At 36.6% G+C, this 23648-nt stretch overlaps 1 protein-coding gene across 6 annotated transcripts in view; it reads left to right on the forward strand.

The window, feature by feature from the left end:
• LOC105486404 (sperm tail PG-rich repeat containing 2) overlaps positions 1–23648 on the forward strand; it is a 657812-nt gene that overhangs the window by 517224 nt on the left and 116940 nt on the right. The window lies entirely within an intron of this gene.

The raw sequence follows: 23648 nt of genomic DNA on the forward strand, positions 1-23648 counted from the left end.
TTAAAATGGAGTTTAAATATAAGTGGACCTTGTAAAATTAAGTAACAAATTTAGCAGCAGAAAATTTTTCAAACAAGATATGTATTTTATTAATTCCAAAGCTCCTATTTGGATGTATTTCAAATTTTGAGATTAAATTTTTTGTAAGATGTTTAGAAAAAATTTTTAAGACACTTTCCTGAATAGGATAATTAGTCAAAATAGTTAACATTTTAACTCACATGGACAATGTTTTGTATTTTCAGGGTGTGTATTTATGTGTATTCACGTATATACTATAAAGCTCCTGTGTATCTCAATATGTACTTTTCTAATAATGGGAAAGCAACATTGAACACACTTATATATCATTTAATATCCATAACTAATGATTATTACTATCAACTTATTAAAAATTCATGCAAGTTCTTTGCAGAAGTAGGTGTTTTGTCTAGAGGTCAATTGCAATTTGAAGATTGAGGGGGGCGGAGCAAGATGGCTGAATAGGAACAGCTCCAGTCTCCAGCTCCCAGCGCGAATGACACAGAAGACAGGTGATTTCTGCATTTTCAACTGAGGTACTGGGTTCATCTCACTAGGGAGTGCCGGACAATCGGTGCTGGTCAACTGCAGCCCAACCAGCGAGATCTGAAGCAGGGCGAGGCATCGCCTCGCCTGGGAAGCACAAGGGGGAAGGGAATCCCTTTTCCTAGCCAGGGGAACTGAGACACACAATACCTGGAAAATCAGGTAACTCCCACCCCAATACTGCGCTTTACCAAGGGTCTTAGCAAATGGGCACACCAGGGGATTATATCCCACACCTGGCCGGGAGGGTCCCACGCCCACGGAGCCTCCCTCATTGCTAGCACAGCAGTCTGCGATCTAATGGCAAGGCAGCAGCAAGGCTGGGGGAGGGGCGCCCACCATTGCTGAGGCTTAAGTGTGTAAACAAGTAGGTGAGCCACTGGGAAGCTGGACCTGAGTGGAGCTCACAGCAGCTCAAGGAGGCCTGCCAGTCTCTGTAGACTCCACCTCTGGGGACGGGGCACAGCTGAACAACAACAACAACAACAACAACAACAAGCAGCAGAAACCTCTGCAGATGCAAACGACTCTGTCTGACAGCTTTGAAGAGAGCAGTGGATTTCCCAACACGGAGGTTGAGATCTGAGAACGGACAGACTGACTGCTCAAGTGGGTCCCTGACCCCTGAGTAGCCTAACTGGGAGACATCCCCCACTAGGGGCAGACTGACACCCCACACCTCACATGGTGGAGTACACCCCTGAGAGGAAGCTTCCAAAGCAAGACTCAGACCGAAGCAAGACTCAGACAGGTACACTTGCTGTTCAGCACTATTCTATCTTCTGCAGCCTCTGCTGCTGATACCCAGGCAAACAGGGTCTGGAGTGGACCTCAAGCAATCACCAACAGACCTACAACTGAGGGTCCTGACTATTAGAAGGAAAACTAACAAACAGGAAGGACACCCACACCAAAACCCCATCAGTACGTCACCATCATCAAAGACCAGAGGCAGATAAAACCACAAAGATGGGAAAAAAGCAGGGCAGAAAAGCTGGAAATTCAAAAAATAAGAGCGCATCTCCCCCTCCAAAGGAGCGCAGCTCATTGCCAGCAACAGATCAAAGCTGGATGGAGAATGACTTTGACAATGAGAGAAGAAGGCTACAGTCCATGAAACTTCTCAGAGCTAAAGGAGGAATTACGTACCCAGTGCAAAGAAACTAAATATCTTGAAAAAAGAGTGGTAGAACGGATAACTAGAATAATAAATGCAGAGAAGGCCATAAACGAACTGACAGAGATGAAAACCATGACACGAGAAATACTTGACAAATGCACAAGCTTCAGTAACCGACTCGATCAACTGGAAGAAAGAGTATCAGCGATTGAGGATCAAATGAATGAAATGAAGCGAGAAAACAAGTCTAAAGAAAAAAGAAGAAAAAGAAATGAACAAAGCCTGCAAGAAGTATGGGATTATGTAAAAAGACCAAATCTACATCTGATTGGGGTGCCTGAAAGTGAGGGGGAAAAGGGAACCAAGTTGGAAAACACTCTTCAGGATATCATCCAAGAGAACTTCCCCAATCTACTAGGTCAGGCCAACATTCAAATTCAGGAAGTACAGAGAACGCCACAAAGATACTCCTCGAGAAGAGCAACTCCAAGACACATAATTGCCAGATTCACCAAAGTTGAAATGAAGGAAAAAATCTTAAGGGCAACCAGAGAGAAAGGTTGGGTTACCCACAAAGGGAAGCCCATCAGACTAACAGCAGATCTCTCGGCAGAAACTCTACAAGCCAGAAGAGAGGGGGGCCAGTATTCAACATTCCTAAAGAAAAGAATTTTAAACCCAGAATTTCATATCCAGCCAAACTAAGTTTCATAAGTGAAGGAGAAATAAAATCCTTTACAGATAAGCAAATGCTTAGAGATTTTGTCACCACCAGGCCTGCCTCATAAGAGACCCTGAAGGAAGCACTAAACATGGAAAGGAACAACCGGTACCAGCCATTGCAAAAACATGCCAAAATGTAAAGACCATCGAGGCTAGGAAGAAACTGCATCAACTAACGAGCAAAATAACCAGTTAATATCATAATGGGAGGATCAAGTTCACAAATAACAATCTTAACCTTAAATGTAAATGGACTAAATGCTCCAATTAAAGACACAGACTGGCAAACTGGATAAAGAGTCAAGACACATTAGTTTGCTGTGTTCAGGAGACCCATCTCACATGCAGAGACATACATAGGCTCAAAATAAAGGGATGGAGGAAGATCTACCAAGCAAATGGAGAAAAACAAAAAGCAGGGGTTGCCATCCTAGTCTCTGATAAAACAGACTTTAAACCATCAAAGATCAAAAGAGACAAAGAAGGCCATTACATAATGGTAAAGGGATCAATTCAACAGGAAGAGCTAACTATCCTAAATATATATGCACCCAATACAGGAGCACCCAGAACATAAAGCAAGTCATTAGAGACTTACAAAGAGACTTAGACTCCCATACAATAATAATGGGAGACTTCAACACCCCACTGCCAACATTAGACAGATCAACGCGACAGAAAGTTAACAAGGATATCCAAGAATTGAACTCATCTCTGCAGCAAGCAGACCTAATAGACATCTACAGAACTCTTCACCCCAAATCAACAGAATATACATTCTTCTCAACACCACATCACACTTATTCCAAAATTGACCACATAATTGGAAGTAAAGCACTCCTCAGCAAATGTACAAGAACAGAAATTATAACAAACTGTCTCTCAGACCACAGTGCAATCAAACAAGAACTCAGGACTAAGAAACTCAATCAAAACCGCTCAACTACATGGAAACTGAATAGCCTGCTCCTGAATGACTGCTGGGTACATAACAAAATGAAGGCAGATATAAAGATGTTCTCTGAAACCAATGAGAACAAAGATAAACATATCAGAATCTCTGGGACACACTTAAAGCAGTGTGTAAAGGGAAATTTATAGCACTAAATGCCCACAAGAGAAAGCAGGAAAGATCTAAAATTGACACTCTAACATCACCATGAAAAGAACTAGAGAAGCAAGAGCAAACACATTCAAAAGCTAGCAGAAGGCAAGAAATAACTAAGATCAGAGCAGAACTGAAGGAGAGAGAGACACAAAAAAGCCCTCCAAAAAAATCAATGAATCCAGGAGTTGGTTTTTTGAAAAGATCAACAAAATTGATAGACTGCTCACAAGACTAATAAAGAAGAAAAGAGAGAAGAATCAAATAGACACAATAAAAAATGATAAAGGGGATATCACAACCGACCCCACAGAAATACAAACTACCATCAGAGAATACTATAAACACTTCTACACAAACAACCTAGAAAATCTAGAAGAAATGGATAATTTCCTGGACACTTACACTCTCCCAAGACTAAACCAGGAAGAAGTTGAATCCCTGAATAGACCAATAGCAGGCTCTGAAATTGAGGCAATAACTAATAGCCTACCAACGAATAAAAGTCCAGGACCAGATGCATTCACAGCTGAATTCTACCAGAAGTACAAGGAGGAGCTGGTACCATTCCTTCTGAAACTATTCCAATCAATAGAAAAAGAGGGAATCCTCCCTAACTCATTTTATGAGGCCAACATCATCCTGATACCAAAGCCTGGCAGAGACACAACAAAAAAAGAGAATTTTAGACCAATATCCCTGATGAACATCGATGCAAATATCCTCAATAAAATACTGGCAAACCGGATACAGCAGCACATCAAAAAGCTTATCCACCATGATCAAGTGGGCTTCATCCCTAGGATGCAAGGCTAGTTCAACATATGCAAATCAATAAACGTAATCCCGCATATAAACAGAACCAAAGACAAGAACCACATGATTATCTCAATTGATGCAGAAAAGGCTTTTGACAAAATTCAACAGCCCCTCATGCTAAAAACGCTTAATAAATTCGGTATTGATGGAACGTATCTCAAAATAATAAGAGCTATTTATGACAAACCCACAGCCAATATCATACTGAATGGGCAAAAACTGGAAAAATTCCCTTTGAAAACTGGCACAAGACAGGGATGCCCTCTCTCACCACTCCTATTCAACATAGTGTTGGAAGTTCTGGCTAGGGCAATTAGGCAAGAGAAAGAAATCAAGGGTATTCAGTTAGGAAAAGAAGAAGTCAAACTGTCCCTGTTTGCAGATGACATGATTGTATATTTAGAAAACCCCATTGTCTCAGCCCAAAATCTCCTGAAGCTGATAAGCAACTTCAGCAAAGTCTCAGGATACAAAATTAATGTGCAAAAATCACAAGCATTCTTATACACCAGTAACAGACAAACAGAGAGCCAAATCATGAATGAACTTCCATTCACAATTGCTTCAAAGAGAATGAAATACCTAGGAATCCAACTTACAAGGGATGTAAAGGACCTCTTCAAGGAGAACTACAAACCACTGTTCAGTGAAATCAAAGAGGACACAAACAAATGGAAGAACATACCATGCTCATGGATAGGAAGAATCAATATTGTGAAAATGGCCATACTGCCCAAGGTAATTTATAGATTCAATGCTATCCCCATCAAGCTACCAATGAGTTTCTTCAGAGAATTGGAAAAAACTGCTTTAAAGTTCATATGGAACCAAAAAAGAGCCTGCATTGCCAAGACAATCCTAAGTCAAAAGAACAAAGCTGGAGGCATCATGCTACCTGACTTCAAACTATACTACAAGGCTACAGTAAGCAAAACAGCATGGTACTGGTACCAAAACAGAGATATAGAGCAATGGAACAGAACGGAGTCCTCAGAAATAATACCACACATCTACAGCCATCTAAACTTTGACAAAACTGAGAAAAACAAGAAATGGGGAAAGGATTCCCTATTTAATAAATGGTGCTGGGAAAATTGGCTGGCCATAAGTAGACAGCTGAAACTGGATCCTTTCCTTACTCCTTATACGAAAATTAATTCAAGATGCATTAGAGACTTAAATGTTAGACCTAATACCATAAAAACCCTAGAAGAAAACCTAGGTAATACCATTCAGGACATAGGCATGGGCATGAACTTCCTGTCTAAAACACCAAAAGCAATGGCAACAAAAGCCACAATTGACAAATGGGATCTAATTAAACTAAAGAGCTTCTGTACAGCAAAAGAAACTACCATCAGAGTGAACAGGCAACCTACAGAATGGGAGAAAATTTTTGCAATCTACTCATCTGACAAAGGGCTAATATCCAGAACCTCCAAAGAACTCAAACAAATTTACAAGAAAAAAACAAACAACCCCATCAAAAAGTGGGCAAAGGATATGAACAGACAGTTCTCAAAAGAAGACATTCATACAGCCAACAGACACATGAAAAAATGCTCATCATCACTGGCCATCAGAGAAATGCAAATCAAGACCACAATGAGATACCATCTCACACCAGTTAGAATGGCAATCATTAAAAATCAGGAAACAACAGGTGCTGGAGAGGATGTGGAGAAATAGGAACACTTTTACACTGTTGGTGGGACTGTAAACTAGTTCAACCATTATGGAAAACAGTATGGCGATTCCTCAAGGATCTAGAACTAGAAGTACCATATGACCCAGCCATCCCATTACTGGGTATATACCCAAAGGATTATAAATCATGCTGGTATGAAGACACATGCACATGTATGTTTATTGTGGCACTATTCACGATAGCAAAGACTTGGAATCAACCCAAATGTCCATCAGTGACAGACTGGATTAAGAAAATGTGGCACATATACACCATGGAATACTATGCAGCCATAAAAAAGGATGAGTTTGTGTCCTTTGTAGTGACATGGATGCAGCTGGAAATCATCATTCTCAGCAAACTTTTACAAGAACAGGAAACCAAACACCGCATGTTCTCACTCATAGGCTGGAACTGAACAATGAGATCATTTGGACTCGGGAAGGGGAACATCACACACCAGGGCCTCTCATGGGGAGGAGGGAGAGGGGAGGGATTGCATTGGGAGTTATACCTGATGTAAATGACGAGTTGATGGGTGCTGATGAGTTGATGGGTGCAGCACACCAACATGGCACAAGTATACATATGTAACAAACCTGCACGTTATGCACATGTACCCTAGAACTTAAAGTATAATAATAAATAAATAAAATAAATAAATATATTAAAGAAAAAAATAGATTGATTATTGTAGATATTTTCTTCTTTTCTCAATATTGAGTTCTTAGCTGAAAACAGACTTTTTTTTTATTTTTTAGATGGCACTGATATTGTTCATTTGATGCTAAATGAGTAGGAAACTTCAAAATTCTTAAATCTTAATTAATTCTGCTCCCAGACATTTTTAAAGTTTCAGTTCCTAGCCAGTGGAGGCCTGACTGTGCCATAGCTTTGAACCCAATACCTAAGTAACGAGGTGTTTAATGTAGGTAAGATTAATTTTTAGATTGCTGTAAGAAGAAGAGCTACTCTCATAATTAGAACTTCTGGTTTAGTTAATATTTACTGGAACCCTTTCTTTTTGGTTTAAATCTTTGTTGAAAATTGCAGGGAAATTGGCTATTATGTGGATAAAGGGGGAAAAAAACAACAAACCAATACTCTTTGTTTTTCTCTCTACTATGCTCATGCCAATAATTCCGGCAAAGAAACAAACACACAAACAAATAAAAAACACAAAACAATGTGTGTGTTTGTCTTTCACACCAAGTAAGTCTCCAATTCTGTGCAGACATCATCTGAGTGTCCTACAACTCAGTTCAATTCTGGCATTATCTACCTGGAGTTAGCTTTAGATTCCATGGATTAAGGGCTCAGTTCTGTAAGACTGCTCCCTACTTCAGATGCAATTGGAGTGTTGGGTCCTCAGGATACCCACTACTTCTGTCTCAGTTGGCTACATATCAAAACTTCCTATGACTTCCTCTTCAGGCCACATAATTTGGTCATAGAAAACAGTAAAACAGCCCACTTACTAGAAACCCCATATTTACCAAAAATACAAAAATTTAGCTGGGAGTGATGACACAGATCTGTGGTCCCAGCTACTCAGGAAGTTGAGGTGGGACAATCACTTGAGCCTGGGAGGTGGATGTTGCAGTGAGCCTCGATCACAGCACAGCACTCCAGTCTGGGTGATAGCATAAGAGACTCCATCTAAAAAAAAAAAAAAAAAAAAAAAAGAAAAGAAAAAAGAAGAAAGAGAAAGGATAAATTATTTTCCTTTGGTAAACTAAATTGAGAGGTTAATTAAATCTTACAGGAGGCTTGTTATATTCGTAGTGTCTTCTTGCCAGTTTGTAATTCTATAAATTTCTGAAAATGGATATATGTCTGCAAAGATAATAACTTTATTTTTGAGGATCTTTAGTATATTTTGGATTATAATTTTTGAACATCCATGATCATTATTAACTGTATTGTATATGTTACTGACAGTTGTTGTTGAAATTAACAATTAACAATTAAAATAGTCTAGTTAAGTACTTTATACGTAGTGTTAAGAGAAATCTGTCCTGGTTAATAGGTGTGAAAAGAAAGAAAAAGATGAACTCTTTATTTTTATATGTTTGTTTTAGATTCAGGAATACATGGGCGGGTTTGTTATATGATATATGGTGTGATGCTGAGGTTTGGGGTATGATCGATCCTGTCACCCACATACTGAGCATAATACCCAATAGGTAGTTTTTCAGTCCTTACCTCCTCCCTCACTCCCCTAATTGTCCCAGTGTCTGTTGTTCCCATGTTTAAGTCTGTGTGTACCCAATGTTTCACTACCACAACTGAGAACATGCGGTATTTGGTTTTCTGTTTCTAGGTTAATTCATTTAGGATAATGGCCTCCAGCTGCATCCATGTTGCTGCAAAAAGTGTGATTTTTTTATAGCTGTTAGTGTTCCATAGTGTATATGTAACACATTTTATGTGTCCAGTCCTCCACTTATGGATACCTAGGTTAATTCCATGACATTGCTCTTTTGAATAGTGTTGCAATGAACATAAAAGAGCGTGTTTCTTTTTCGTAAAATTATTTTTTTTTTCCTTTGGCTATATACCCAGTAATGGGATTGCTGGGTTGAATGGCAGTTCTAATATTAGTTCTTTGAGAAATCACCAAACCACTTTCCACAGTGGCTGAACAAATTTGCATTACCATCAACAGTGCATGAGTGTTCCCTTTTCTCCTCAGCATTACCAACATCTGTTATTTTTTTACTTTTTAGTGATAGCCATTTTGACTGGTGTAAGATGGTATGTCATTGTGGTTTTGATCTGCATTTCTCTGATGATTAGTGATAATGAGCATTTTTCATATGTTTATTGGTAGATCTTCTTTTGAGAAGTATCTGTTCATGCCCTTTGCCCAGTTTTTAATGAGGCTATTTGCTTTTTACTTGTTCAGTTGTTTAAGTTTTTTATAGATTTTGGACTCTAGACCTCTGTGAGATGCCTCATTTGTGGGTGTTTTCTCTTGTTCTGTAGGTTGTATATTTTCTATGTTGATAGTCTCTTTTACTGTGCAGAATCTCTTTAATTTAATGAGGTACCACTTGCCAATCATTATTTTTGTTGCAGTTGCTTTGGAGGACTTAGTGATAAATTCATTGTCAAGACAATGTCCAGGAGGGTTTTTTCTAGGTTTTCTTCTAAGTTTTTTATAGTTTTAGGTCTTTAATTTAAGTCTTTAATCCATCTTGCGTTAATTTATTTAGATGATGAGGAGTCAATTTCATTCTTCTGCATATGGCTAGAAAGTTATCCCAGCACCATGTATTGGAAAGGAAGTCCTTTCCCCATTGCTTATTTTTGTCAACTTTGTCTAAGTGTGTGGCTTTATTTCTGGGTTCTCTATTCTGTTCCATTAGTCTATATGCCTGTTTTTGTGCCAGTTGCATACTGTTTTGGTAGCCTTGTAGTATAGTTTGTAGTCAGGTAATGTGATGCCTCCAACTTTGTTCTGTGTTGTTAGGATTGCTCTGGCTATTTGGGATTTTTTTTTTTTCATTCCATACATATTAGTATAGTTTTTTTCTAATTCCATGAAAAATGACTTTGGTAGTTCGATAGAAATATCACTGAATGTGTAACTTGCCTTTGGCAGCATGGCCATTTTACCAATATTGACTCTTCCTATTTATGAGGATGGAATGTTTTTCCATTTGTTTATGTCATCTATGATTACTTTCAGCAGTATTTTGTAACTCTTCTTATAGAGATCTTTCACCTCGTTGGTTAGATATATTTCTAGATTTGTGTGTATGTGTGTGTGGCTATGGTAAATGGAATTGCATTCTCTATTTCACTCTCAGCTTAAACTTTATTGCTATATGAAAATGCTAGATTTTTATATATTGATTTTGTGTGCTAGTACTTTACTGAAGTTATTCATCAGTTCTAGGAGCTCTTTGGCAGAGCCATTAGGGGTTTTGAGGTATAGAATCATACTGTCAGTGAAGAGAGATAATTTGACATCTTCTTTTCTGATTTAAATGCCTTTTATTTTTTTGTCTTGCCTGATTGCTCTGGCTAGGACTTCTAGTACTACGCCAAATGAAAGTGTTGAGAGTGGGCATCCTTGTCTTGTTTTAGTTCTTAAGGGCGATGCTTTCAGCTTTTGCATGTTTACTATGTTGTTGGCTGTGGGTTTGTCATAGATGGCTCTTATTATTTTGAGGTATGTTTCTTTGATGCCCCATTTGTTGTGGGTTTTTCTCATGAAAGGATGTTAGATTTTATCAAAAGCTTTTTCTGCATCTGTTGAGATGATCATGTGGTTTTTGTTTTTAATTTTGCTTGTGTGGTGAATCATATTTATTGACTCATATATGTTGAACCAACCTTAAATCCCAGGAATGAAACCTTCTTGATTTTGGTACATTAACTTTTTGATGTGCTGCTGGATTTGGTTTGCTAGTATTTTGTTGAGGATTTAGATATTGGCCTGTTGTTTGCTTTTTTCATTGTGTCTTTGCCAGGTTTTGGGATTAGAATGATGCTGACTTTGTAGAATGAGTTGGGGAGAAATCACTCCTCCTTGATATTTTCGGAATAGTTTCAGAAGGATTGGTTCCAGCTCTTCTTTGTATGTCTGGGAAAATTGGGCTCTGAGTCTATCTGGTCCAGGGCTTTTATTCATTGATAGGTTTTTTTTTTTTTTAATCACTGATGCAATTTTGGAACTCGTTAGCGGTCTGTTCAGGATTTTGATTTCTGCCTGATTCAATCTGGCGAGCTTGTGTGTTTCCAAAAATTAATTTATTTTTTTCTAAATTGTCTAGTTTGTAATTCATAGAAACATTCATAATAGTCTCTGAGGATCTTTTATATTTCCATGTGATTTATTTGTAATTTCACCTTGGTCATTTCTGATTGTCCTTATTTGAACCTTCTCTCTTTTCTCTTTGAAGATTAACTATTAAATAAAATTTTTTACATATACATTGGAAACTTCTTAGAGTTCTTAAAATAGTGATGAAGTGGGACGCAAGAAACACCATCCCAAAATACAGCATCTTAGCATACTTAATCATTTAACCCGAAAGAAAGTTAAAAATCCACAGAAACAGAAAGGTCTTTCTGACCTCCTCCCACCACTTTTTTCCTGAAAAGGATCATGAAAACTAGAATTCTCCCAGCCCCTTTCACCCTGAAGCAAACCATAAAACCTGGGAAGGTTACTCTCTGATGTAATCCCTCTCTTCTCCTAAAGGCCTTCATATGACAAGTTTCCGTCCTATACCCAGAGAGATGGAGTTTGACACAGAGATGCCAAAAAGAATCTGAACAATAAGGCCTTGCTGAGTTCCCCTCAGTTTATTATCATTAAGTCATACTCTTTTGTCTGCCAATCATACTTTTTTTTTTTTTACAACTGTCTATAAAGATACATTATTTTCTCTGGGTCTTTTCTATCTTTATTTCTGAAGGTTCCTATGTCACATAAAACTTATATTGCATAAATTTGTATGTTCTCCTCTTGTCAATCTGTCTTTTATTTCAGATAGGTCAGCCATGAACCTTGCAATGGGTGAAGAAAGAAATATTTTCCCTTCTACAATAGTTGTATACTTTGGCTCTCTAGAAGTGACATTTTTTGACAGAGAGTTTCATGAGTTTATTTAAACACATAATTATTATTTCTTAGAGATTAACAATTATATTCCTCAACTGCAGTCACATGAAATACCCTGTGATAAGTAGAATAAAGGCCCCTCAAAACTATCCACGTCCTAATCCCTGGAATTAGTAAATGTGTTACCTTCCATGGCAAATGGAAGATTGTTCAGATCCATAATAAAGCTTGTTTAATCCTAGAGGGGTCCTGTTAACAATTCCTTCATTATCCTGTCATGTGTCAAGGCCCAGGGAAAGCCTAGACAAAACTCTTGGTGGGCTTTTGTTACATTCCAGCCTTTGTATAAGGGCACTGGATCTATCAGCTTTTAATATTTAACTTAACCACTCAGTCAGTGCCAAAACATTTGTCATAGAGTCCTGCCTGTTGAGCTGTTAGTGAGACCTGGCCTACCACATTAGTTCATAATGCTCTATAATTTCCACTAAGCCATGCTTTCTGTAGATGAAGAAAATGATAATATGTGTGGATACATAGATATTGAGGACATTTTAAAATCTATTCATTTATATTTCAAATACCGTTGTTTTAATTGTCTTTTTCTCCTCATAGAAGAGTGCAGACAATTTCAATTTTAAAGTTCAAAACTTTAAAATGTGTTTATATTTCCATTTTTTCTTTATATTATAATTTAAAATGATTACTATGTTAATCATAAATATATAATAAAGCCTTGTTTCTGCCATGCAGCCTTTATAGCTAACACTGAATTTTTCCTCCTTTTCTCTTCAGATTTCATACGTGGTGATTTAAAGCTCTCTCTTGTTTTATTTGACTTTAGGCACCTGACAGAATTGACAGAGCTGGTCTGTTACTTGTGCAGTTTGGGTGAATAAATCTGCTATTGAGTTGTAGAGCTTATTTAAAGCCTTATATTAGCTGTAGTTTTTATTTCACAATACATATAACAATTTTCATTTTATGAAAGTAAATTTTATATAATGTATATAGTTCTTTTCCAATTATAAAAACAGTTTGCCATAGAAATTAGGAAGAATTATAGAAAAATAGTAAATTCAGAAACTTGAAGTAAAGAAGAAAATTAAAAATTACCCACATAGAAGAATGAAAATGCACATTGCATTTAGGCTTAGAAAATGTCTGAGGCATTTTTATGAAGCCACTGCAGAGGGATGATAACAAACTAGGCTTCTGTCTCAACAACTACAAATTACCCTGAGGATTTTTCTAGTGTTAAAGATCAAATATCGAACTCTAAATGGGATAAAACTTGTTAAAAGCCTATTGAATTCATTTTGCATTCATTTACATACGAATTTGATTTATAGTAGGTAAAATTTATAAAAAACTTATCATCTTTAATACCAACCATGTTTTCTTATTTCTCCTATTTAAAGTGTGTTTCACAAAACCTTGACATCCATATAAACCAGAAATGAATGGGAATTGGGATTCTGTTTTAGTGTTCAGTGCTAAAGGTACTATTCACCTTCAACTTCAGCTTTTACAGTTTGGAGGACAGAATGGGCAAATGCTGACTCCAAGTTATTTCTGACATCCTTGAATTTACCTGTGAGTAGTAGTCATGGTATCATGTGGGTATACAAAAGCACACTATCAATCATTTGCATAAATAAGGCGTGATATTTCCCTTATGTTAATAAGCAAAGATACATTTTCAAATATAAATAAACATACAAGATGTCATTTAGAATGTGCTTTGTGTTTTGAAATTTTGTCATGACTTTAGAGATTTCAGAAACTGTTCTTATATGAGATGTTCAACTTATACAAGATCTTCAACTAAGAAATAATAATAGCTGCTGCATGTAAAAAGGTTACTTGAAAGAAAGAGAAAATCTTAACAAATCTATGATGACCCGAATGAGTAATAAGCAGTGGTTACTAACAGAAAATAGTTTGCTGGAAACTGCTGAAGTAACCAAATGGCTGTACCTTGAGAGTACAGATATTTCTTACATGATACACAGTCCACAGATCCTCCTGCCATTTTACTCCATGGTCATACTGAAAAAATGAATCAAATGAAAACTGAAATGCAGACAACTGATTATGTAAACAAGCAAGTGCATGCAAAAGCATTAGAAATAAAATATATAGTTGAGACCAATAGTCTGATGAGAACCTTGAAAATGTTCAGAAAGCATTTTATTCAAGCAGTGTACAAAATTTCATTTTGAGGGATTATTTCACTTAATTTTCCACACCATTGTGGAGCAAATGGTAAAGTCCAGGACTTAAAAAGAACATAGATATATACCTTGGATATTTACTATTCAAGTAATAGGCTTGGTGACAACATCATACATATACTTGCAGAAAAAAGCCAAAAGATATGTCTACAAAAAGAGTCAAACTGTAAAATATTTGAAGAGATTTATTGTGAGCCAAATATGAATGACCATGGCCCATGACACAACCCTCAGGAGGTCCTGAGAACATGTGCCCAAGGTGGTTGGGGTGCAGCTTGGTTTGACACATTTTAGGGAGGCATGATACATCTATCAAATACTTTTAAGAAATGCATTGGTTTGGTCCAGAAAGGTGGGACAGCTCAAGACAAGAACTTCCAGGCTACAGGTAAATTTAAATATTTTCTGTTTGAAAATTGGTTGAGTGTATCTGAAGACCTAGGATCAATAGAAAGGAATGTCTGGGTTGCTATAAGAGGTGGTAGAAACCAAAATTTTACCAGGTAGATGTAACTTTTAGCTGGCAGGCTTCAGAGAGAATAGGTTGTAAAATGTTTCTTTTTTTTTTTTTTTTTTTTTTTTTTGAGACGGAGTCTGGCTCTGTCGCCCGGGCTGGAGTGCAGTAGCCGGATCTCAGCTCACTGCAAGCTCCGCCCCCCGGGTTTACGCCATTCTCCTGCCTCAGCCTCCCGAGTAGCTGGGACTACAGGCGCCCGCCACCTCGCCCGGCTAGTTTTTTGTATTTTTTAGTAGAGACGGGGTTTCACCGTGTTCGCCAGGATGGTCTCGATCTCCTGACCTAGTGATCCGCCCGTCTCGGCCTCCCAAAGTGCTGGGATTACAGGCTTGAGCCACCGCGCCCGGCCAAAACTTAAAGTCTGTATTGATGTTAGCGCAGTAGAGGTGTAATGAGGTATGTTCCACCTCCACTTCCCTTCATGGCCTGAAACAGTATCTTGGGTTAATTTTTTTTTTAATGCTTTATGTTCTAGGGTACATGTGCACAACGTGCAGATTTGTTACATATGTATACATGTGCCATGTTGGTGTGCCACACCCATTAACTTGTCATTTACATTAGGTATATCTCCTAATTCTATCCCTCCCCCTTCTCCTCACCCCACAACAGTTACATTTTAAGAGCCCTGGCTATCAGGGGCTGCATTCAGATGGTTGGGGAGCCTTAGAACTTTATTTTTGGTTTGTGGATACTAGTCCTTCCACCAGCTTCAATCGAAAGCTATCATCGATTGAATTTCACATGTGTATAGTAACAAAACTAATTTTATTAACCTGTGCTATACTGTCAAACTTTTAATGATTAATACTTATATTTGGGGCAATAAAAATTTAAAAATAAATAAAATTATTTTAATTACATTTAAATACTATATTCTACCATCCAAGAAGTTCAACTTTAGTGTTATATTGAATGTTTTAACCATTTATGTTGAAATATTTTACAGAAAAATGGCAACAAAAGTAGAAAGGTTTTGGAACCAGTTGAGATTAAGTTGTGTAGGAGAAAAATAAACCCCATAGGATTGAAATGAACCCCTGTAACAAAAGACAGATTAACACAAAAAAGACAAACAGAAGTTTAAAAATTTGTGTATTTAACGGATATGCAGAAGACACCCAAGGAATGAGTAGTTCTCAGATGGTTTTGATTCCAGTTTACATAGCATCTTCAACAAAAAAATAGCAAATTTTTAGAGAAGTGAGAAATCAAAGGAAAAGAACTGACTCTGTAGAGGCAGCAACTTGTGGGAAGGCTAATAAATGGCAGATAAAGGTTAGTTAGTAAACCTTGTTAATGTAGATTCCTCTGTACCATCTCCATTTCCATAAGACTCTAAAATTGTCTTCAGTGGTTAACCTTTGTTCCCCCTGGTAGCAGTGGGATTCAGGGCAGGAAAAAAAAATTGTGTTTTTGCAAATCTAGAATACCTAGAGTGAGGCGGGATAGCTAGAGTAGAGAGTGATATCTTTTATCTTTGGCCTGCTTTTAGGCAAATTGAGGAAGGGCAAAGAGATTTCCTGTGTCTTCTTCTTAGTTGTCTTCAGCTCAACAATCATTTATATTTTGGGGGAGTAAATCCTGACTTCCCATAGTTGTATGCATCATGCCACCCCAATGCCTTAAAATTTTAGTGTGCATTTCCAAAGAATGGCGCTATATGTATTATAAAACCAAGTTTAGCTATCAAATTTAGAAAATGTAACACTGATAGAATAGATTTAGGTAATTAATAATTCACACTTTAATTTTGTCTGTTATCAAAATAATGTTCTCTGAAGCATTTTTGGGAAATACAATATTCAATCCAGGATCTTATACTGCATTTAGTTTTCATGTATCTTTAGTTTTCTTTAATCTGAAAGAGGCTTTGTCTTTTAAGTGAGAATACTTAAAAAACTGAGAAATGTTTCTCAATTTGGAGTTTCCTGTTACTTCCTCATAATTAGCATCAGATTATGTACTTTTTGTTGGAATAATATATAAGTAATATATGTACTTTTCAGGATATATTACATATAGAGGCACATAATGACTATTTGTCTCTTATTGATGAGATTAATTTTGATCATTTGGTTAAAATTTTGCTCATTTTCTCCACTGTATAGATATCATTTCCTTTTATAATTAATAATTCATAGGGAGATACTTTGAGACTGTATAAATATTCTGTTCCTCATTAACCTTTCCTTACCTATATTTAGCATCAATTGATGATTTTTGTCCACTCCAATCCTTAATATAATGGCTGTCAAATAAAATCTTTTCCAACTCTGCCACTAATTTCAATTGTATTATTACCTATTTACTATAAAGAAGAGCCCTGCCTTACACTTTATTTGTTAATCTACTATCAGTTTATTATCATTATGAACTAATGGATTTCTGTTATAGTCAGTTGATTCTAATCCATCACTATGTCAGAGGCCTTTGAATCAGAGCGATTCCATCTTGAATAGGGGCTGGGTTAAGGCTGAGACCTGAGCTGCATTCTCAGGAGGTTAGGCATTCTTAGTCACAGGATAAGATAGGAGGTCGGCACAAGGTACAGGTCATAACGACATTGCTGATCAAATTGATTGCAGCAAAGAAGCTGGCCAAAACCAAGATGGTGACAAAAGTGACGTCCTATTGTCCTCACTGCTCATAATACACTAATTATAATGCATTAGTATGCTAAAAGACACTCCCAGGAGCACCATGACAGTTTATACATGCCATGGCAATGTCCAGAAGTTACCTATATGGTCTTAAAAGGGGAGAAACCCTCAGTTCCAGGAATTGCCCACTCCTTTCCCAGAAAACTCATGAGTAATCCACTGCTTGTTTAGCATATAATCAAGAAATAACCACAAGTATATTCAACTGAGCAGCCCATGCCTCTGCTCAGCCTACGGAGCAGCCATTCTTTTATTCCTTACTTTCTTAATAAACTTGCTTTCACTTCATGGACTCGCCTCAACTTGTTTCTTGCACGATGTCCAAGAACCCTTTCTTGGGGTCTGGATTGCTACCCCTTTCCAGTAACAACTGCAAAAAAAGAAAAAGAAAGAAAGAAAGCAAAGAAAAGAAATTGATGTTCATTCAAATTTGGCTATGCTAACCCCTTCAAATAACTCCTAGGATCTTTTGACCTGCCTCTACCCATCATTTGTTGTTGTTGTTTGTTTGTTTTTAGCACTTTTGGGGCATGTAATTTCTGGTACAAGAGAATGTTTGGGATCATTTTGTATCTTCCTTGCTCAAGTTCTGGACTCAGTAATTCGTTTGGGGAGCCTTTTTTAAAATTATTTTTATTTATTGTTGCTCTTTGTTCCTTTGTTTTTTAGTGGGTAATGGTATTTAGAAATTAAGATCTGGGTGCTAAATGTGCTCATTGCTACTGCAGTATGTATGGTTGTTTCCAGCCCTCTCAGCAGAGTGTGTGTGTGTGAGAGAGAGGGAGACACACACACACACACACACACACACACACACACACACACATATAGATGTCAGTACTTGTCTCCAATCACATGAATACCCACTACAGGGCTCTTGTCTTTCTCCATTCCACTATTACATACTCATAAGTTGATTTTTCCCTGATTACATACTTATAACTTGATTTTTCCAATGTGAGATGTAACATCAACACATTTGCTCATTTGCTTAACCATCTCCTGAAATCAACACATTTATTCACTTTATCAACAGTACCGTGCGCAAAACAAGTTTCAGAATTGTAATACCCAATACGTTTGTGAAAAAGAAAAATAAAAAACAACCTACTAAGAAGAGTTCATAATTTCTTTATGTTTCCTTTTTCTTTGGACTAATTTTTTTTAAGTATGTTCAAACACTGGGGATTAGTTTTGTTTATGTTTTTGTTTTTCCCTCTCAGTGTGGCTGTGTTATTCATTTGAAATGAAAGTTGGTTCATTTGTCACTGTTTGCATCCACTGTCTTCGTAATATGAAAAACACTGATATGCTTCTAGAAGTCAAAACTATGCAACAGTATCTACTTAGAGAAACCTTATTCACTCCAACCTTTTCCTACCTGGTTCAATAGGACTCCTACTCTTTGTAGGTAAATAATTTCTTGATTTCTGGTTTATCATTCTTCAGTTTCTTTTGTTAAATGCACATGTACATCTATATATTCTTTTGCTCCTATTTCCTTAGACAAAGGTCACATAATATACATATGCTATACACATATACAACATGCAGTATATCTTTTTTTCTTTATTTTATCTACATGTAACACACAATGTATCTTTTGTCCTTTGATTTTTTTACACGTGTTAATGAAGAACCCTCCATATCAATTCATAGAAATCTTCCTTACTCTTGTTATAGCTACATGGAACTTCAATGTGTAAATTCAGCATAGCTTATTTAACCAATTTCCTATATTTGGACATCCCAGTATTTTGCAATTGTAAATATTGCTGAAATTAATAACCTTGTGCAAATCTCTTTACTTATTGTAGGCCTAATACGTTTGGGATAAACTCCTGAAAGTCAGATTATGGGGACAGAAGAGAAAGGGAATATATATATATTCCCTTATATATTCCATATATATATATATATTCCTCTATTTTGGGATTGTACCAGTTTGCATTCTCACCAGAAATATATGGGAGTGCCTATTTCCACACAGCCTCACCAACAGTATGTACTGTTCAGGTTTTAAAATTTCCCAGTCTGGTAGTTGAGAAATAGTTTCTCAGTACAGTTTTAATTTAACAGATATATAATTTAAAGGGTGTGTATGTGTTATAGCTATGACTACCTTTAAGTAAGCTATTGACTTGGGATATGGGGCAATAAAAATAGTGTGAAATCCAGACTGATAAATTATGTAAGGATTGGCTTAATTTTATGAAATTTTAGGGGCCATTTCTTTCTAATGACAAGAAAGAGTCAAACACATTTCCCTATAGATTTGCTTTTCTGAGTAGTTCCCTCCCCTCAATTTTACTCATTCGTGTTGTCACCTTCTGTGAATAAATTTTGAGTAGAAGTCTCTGATCTTCTTTACTATGTTGTACTGGCTCTTTTGAAACGAATGTTCCATGCTACCAGATGTTGAATCTCTGGATTCATGCTTTCTCATTGTTTTGTTTTGTTTTACTTTGATTTTTGCCTATGGCTACTTCTCTCTTCTCTTGTAAATGGACAAAAGGAGAATTTAGATCTATGACTCTAACAGTGGACACTCATCTCCCTCAATCCAGTGTTAAAGAGGAACATATTTTCATTGCTCTAGTGCCTGATAAGTCCTCTCTTTTAAAATATTCCCTTGCATTTACAAAGAGGACCTAGTTCTTTCCCTCTCTCAAAGGGCATGGAGTCTCATTCAACAGTCATGTTCTTCACATGAGATTTATTTGCCCTTGTCTAGAAACTTCTAGTACTCCAAGAAGGAAAGGAGAGAGTCTTGTGGCTGTACACAAAGTTTTACAATATGTTTGATGAGAGAGCACATTAGATTTTCTATTTAGCCAATATTCCTAGTTATATTTCAGCAGAGAAGGGTACTATATCATAGTTACAAAACAAAGTAATTTTCTGATGATGTCATAACTCCAAAATGTTGGAATAAGAATTTTGACTTAGACTCATCTGCCTCCAAGACCGATTTCCACTGTACTACACTGCTTTGGAGTATAAATTATCCTTAGGGTCAGCATGATAATCTGTAGTCTGGGAGGATGTCAGATATTAAGGCCTGATCAATGAGAGCAGACACTGTTTAAATATGATCACCCTACCATTCAGATTTGTCTACTAAGTAGAAAAGATTGAGACTTGCAGAGGACAAATGACTTGGATCAGTTGAGGAAGGTTGGAGAAGGAAAAGGCAAGGAAATTAAAGAATTGAAAATGCTTTGCATACAGTAGGCTCTTACTGTATATTTATTAAATATTTATTATTGAGTAATGAAGTGTTGGTTAAAATATTTTGATCTTTTTGTCAAAAGGACATTAGGAATTGGAAATAGCATAAAATACTTACAGGTAAGATAACTTAGGCAGGAGCTAAAACTGAACAGGTCAAAACTCCAGTGTAGAAAAGAGAATCGAAGGTTAAATATACTGTAGTAATCAGTGCAAAATAACTAATGTTCTGGAAATCAGAAAGTTAGGACAAAGGTCAATGAGGTCATACTTGAATCAAAAAAACCAGGAAATTAATTGAAGCTGAACAGCTTTTGCAAATTTCAGAGGACAAATAAAGAACAAAAGGGATTGTAGAAAGGTTTGACTTGAAATAGTTTCATCTATAAATAGAAACACAAAGTATGCCATATCCTATTAGGGTAGGAATACCTGACCTTCGCACACTTGATGCTGTTTGCTACATATGTGGGCCTAGGCAACAGACTATTACAAGGAAGTAAGTGCACAACAATCCTACTTGAAGTAAAAAATAAAAGTACTAGACTTAGATGTAAAATTAATATTGATTATATTCACAATACATTTAATTTTTAATGAAGTAATACAACAAGCTCTATCAATGTAAGTAGATTATATTGTTTTATATATTTAACTTCTAATTTTGTAAGAATTGTTATTCTTTGGTAATGTTTAAATAATGAATATTATTTTTATTTTTGTAAGTAGATGTTTTCCTCTTTTTTTTCTCATTGTTATTAAATAGATATCCCAGGAGAAAAAGAAAGGAAATCTCATTGGTGAAATGGCTGCTGATATAATGTGGCATAAATATATAGCAAAAACTTAAAAAGCAACTTCATGGAAGTCAGTTTATTTCTTAGTCGTTTTAACAAAATTTATTCCAAATCTAGGAGTAATAAAAGCATAATTTTCAATTGTTCAGGCATTTGCTCAGGCTTTAGTGACTATACGACACAACCACGGAGAAATAAACCATGTTAAGACAAAATTCTTTAAAAAGTCATATTGTATTATTTATCTGTCATTGTTTAACAGTTTACCCCAACATTTATTATCTTATATTAATGTTATATTAATATTAACATTTATTAAATGTTAAAGTAACATTTATTATCTCATAGTGTCTTTGCCCCGGGAATTTAGGTGCAGCTTAGCTGTGTCATCTGGCTCAGTCTTTTGCAAGGCTGCAATCTAGGTGTCTCCTAGGCTCAGTCACATGGAGGTTTGGTGGGGGAAGAATGCCACTTCCAGTGCTGTCAGACTGAAGCTTTAGTTTCTCCTTGGCTGTTGGCTGGAGGTTGTCCTCAGTTCCTTGACATGTGGATCTCTCTATAGAGTAGCATACAATAAGGCAGCTGGCTTCCCTCATGGAAGTGAGCGAGAAGAGCCAGAAAGAATTTGATAAGTGAAGTCAGGCTTTCTTTTAATGTATTCTCGGAAGTGAGATCTTATTCACCTTTTCTCTTGAGAGCGAGTTACCAGGTCCAGCCCACACTCAAGGAGGGGAATACACAAGGTTGTAAATACAGATGGGAGGAAACTGTCTTAGAAGACTGCCTTCTAAGACTCTAACAGTGGACACTCATCTCCCTCAATCCAGTGTTAAAGAGCAACATATTTTCTATGTTTTACTGTTTCCTCCCCACTCTGAGATTTTTACTAATTATCAAGTAGGATTTACATAGCCCATAAATCAGTAAGTAACATTTCCCAGACTGGCACATTCATTCTCAACTTTATTAATTAATATGCTATAAATATTTGTTGAGAAAACCTGAATCCATACAATGTCACTGTATATGCTACTGTATGTATTTTATCATAAGGGTATGTATAAGAGTATATGGATGTATTCGGCACAGATATATGCAGCCACTCTGAAAGATATACCAGAGGGTTCTTATGTAAAGTGACAACTATTCCTTGTTAAGAAAATGCAGGAAAGGCTCGTTTGGCTTAGGAAGTAGTCTGTGTTCTGCTTTAATCTGGATTTCTCATTTGTGTATGTCACTTTGCTCTTGTTACTATTCCTTTCTTCCTTGGTGTTGATATATCTTATTTCAGGATTCTTATTCTATTTGCAAGAAACTCCTAGTATCTGCTAATGCAATTGCTCAAAGGTCATTTTAAGTATAGTCTTTATAAATTGATTTCTGCAGAGTCTTTGCTGCCTTTGCTCCAGTATGCCCTGCAAAATCCTTTCTGCCTGCATTAGTTGTTAACCTCAAGAATAACTTTTGTCTATTTGCTTGGCCCTGTAGCTCCTTCTCTTGCCTGAGAAATCTATGCCTGCACTTATGTCTTTTCTGTCACCTTATTCCTCTTTGTGATGCTAAGGTTAAGGGTATGTTTTACATTCTATTCATTTTGGCCAGATGAGTCAGTTTTGGGTGGCTGAGTTGAAATGTGGCCCTGCCATGTTTGCAGTACCATTGTATCAACAAAAATTCAGGAATAATTTTCTTCACAGTGTTTCATTTTCATGATTTTGTATGCTACGTGATGATGATAAGATAGAAATGATAGATACTGTGCATCTTATTTGAAAAAAATCTGAAAAACTTTTGTTCTTTATCATCATGGCAATATCAAGGACTATTTTGACCCCCTTTCTCTCTCTCTCTCTGATAGCTAACTAGAGAATTACAAATCAAGAGCCCCCCTTTATAACTTTAATTTTCTAAATGAGGAACTGTATCCAGTTTATTCAATTTAGTTTTATGCTGGCACAAACTTCCTAAGAAGGTATGACAGGATTTATTTTATTTTATTTTTTTGGACGAAGTCTCGCTATATTGCCAGGCTGGAGTTAAATGGCATAATCTCAGCTCACTGCAACCTCTGCCTCCTGGGTTCAAGTGATTCTCCTGCCTCAGCCTCCTGAGTAGCTGGAACTACAGGCACGTGCCACCACGCCCTGCTAATTTTTGTATTTGTAGTAGAGATGGGGTTTCACCATGTTGACCAGGATGGTCTTGAGCTCTTGAACTCTTAATCTGCCTGCCTTGGCTCCCAAAGTGCTGGGATTACAGGCATGAGCCACCGCACCCGGCCAGGATTATTTTTTTAAGAAAAATTAATGTACTCTATTGGTATACACGTCTTTTCTCTTTGGTCCTCTTATTTAGTAACTTTAATCCTTTTATTCTTTCAATCTCATAAAAAAATAGCTATAAAGACAAGGAGAGACTTTTAATTTTATTCCAAATGTAGAAGAGAAATGATTATAGTTTTTTATAGTTATTGTTTGTTTCTCAAATAGAGCTAGATGTTTTATCATTCTATTTTAGTTTAATGCAGTAAAATCTTCAAGTTAGTGTTCTGGCTTATTAAATACTTGGGTTTTTTTGTTGAGAGAACAGAATAAAAATATGCAG

The sequence above is a fragment of the Macaca nemestrina genome, chromosome 3 (genome assembly GCF_043159975.1).
Source record: "Macaca nemestrina isolate mMacNem1 chromosome 3, mMacNem.hap1, whole genome shotgun sequence".
Lineage (NCBI taxonomy): Eukaryota > Metazoa > Chordata > Mammalia > Primates > Cercopithecidae > Macaca > Macaca nemestrina.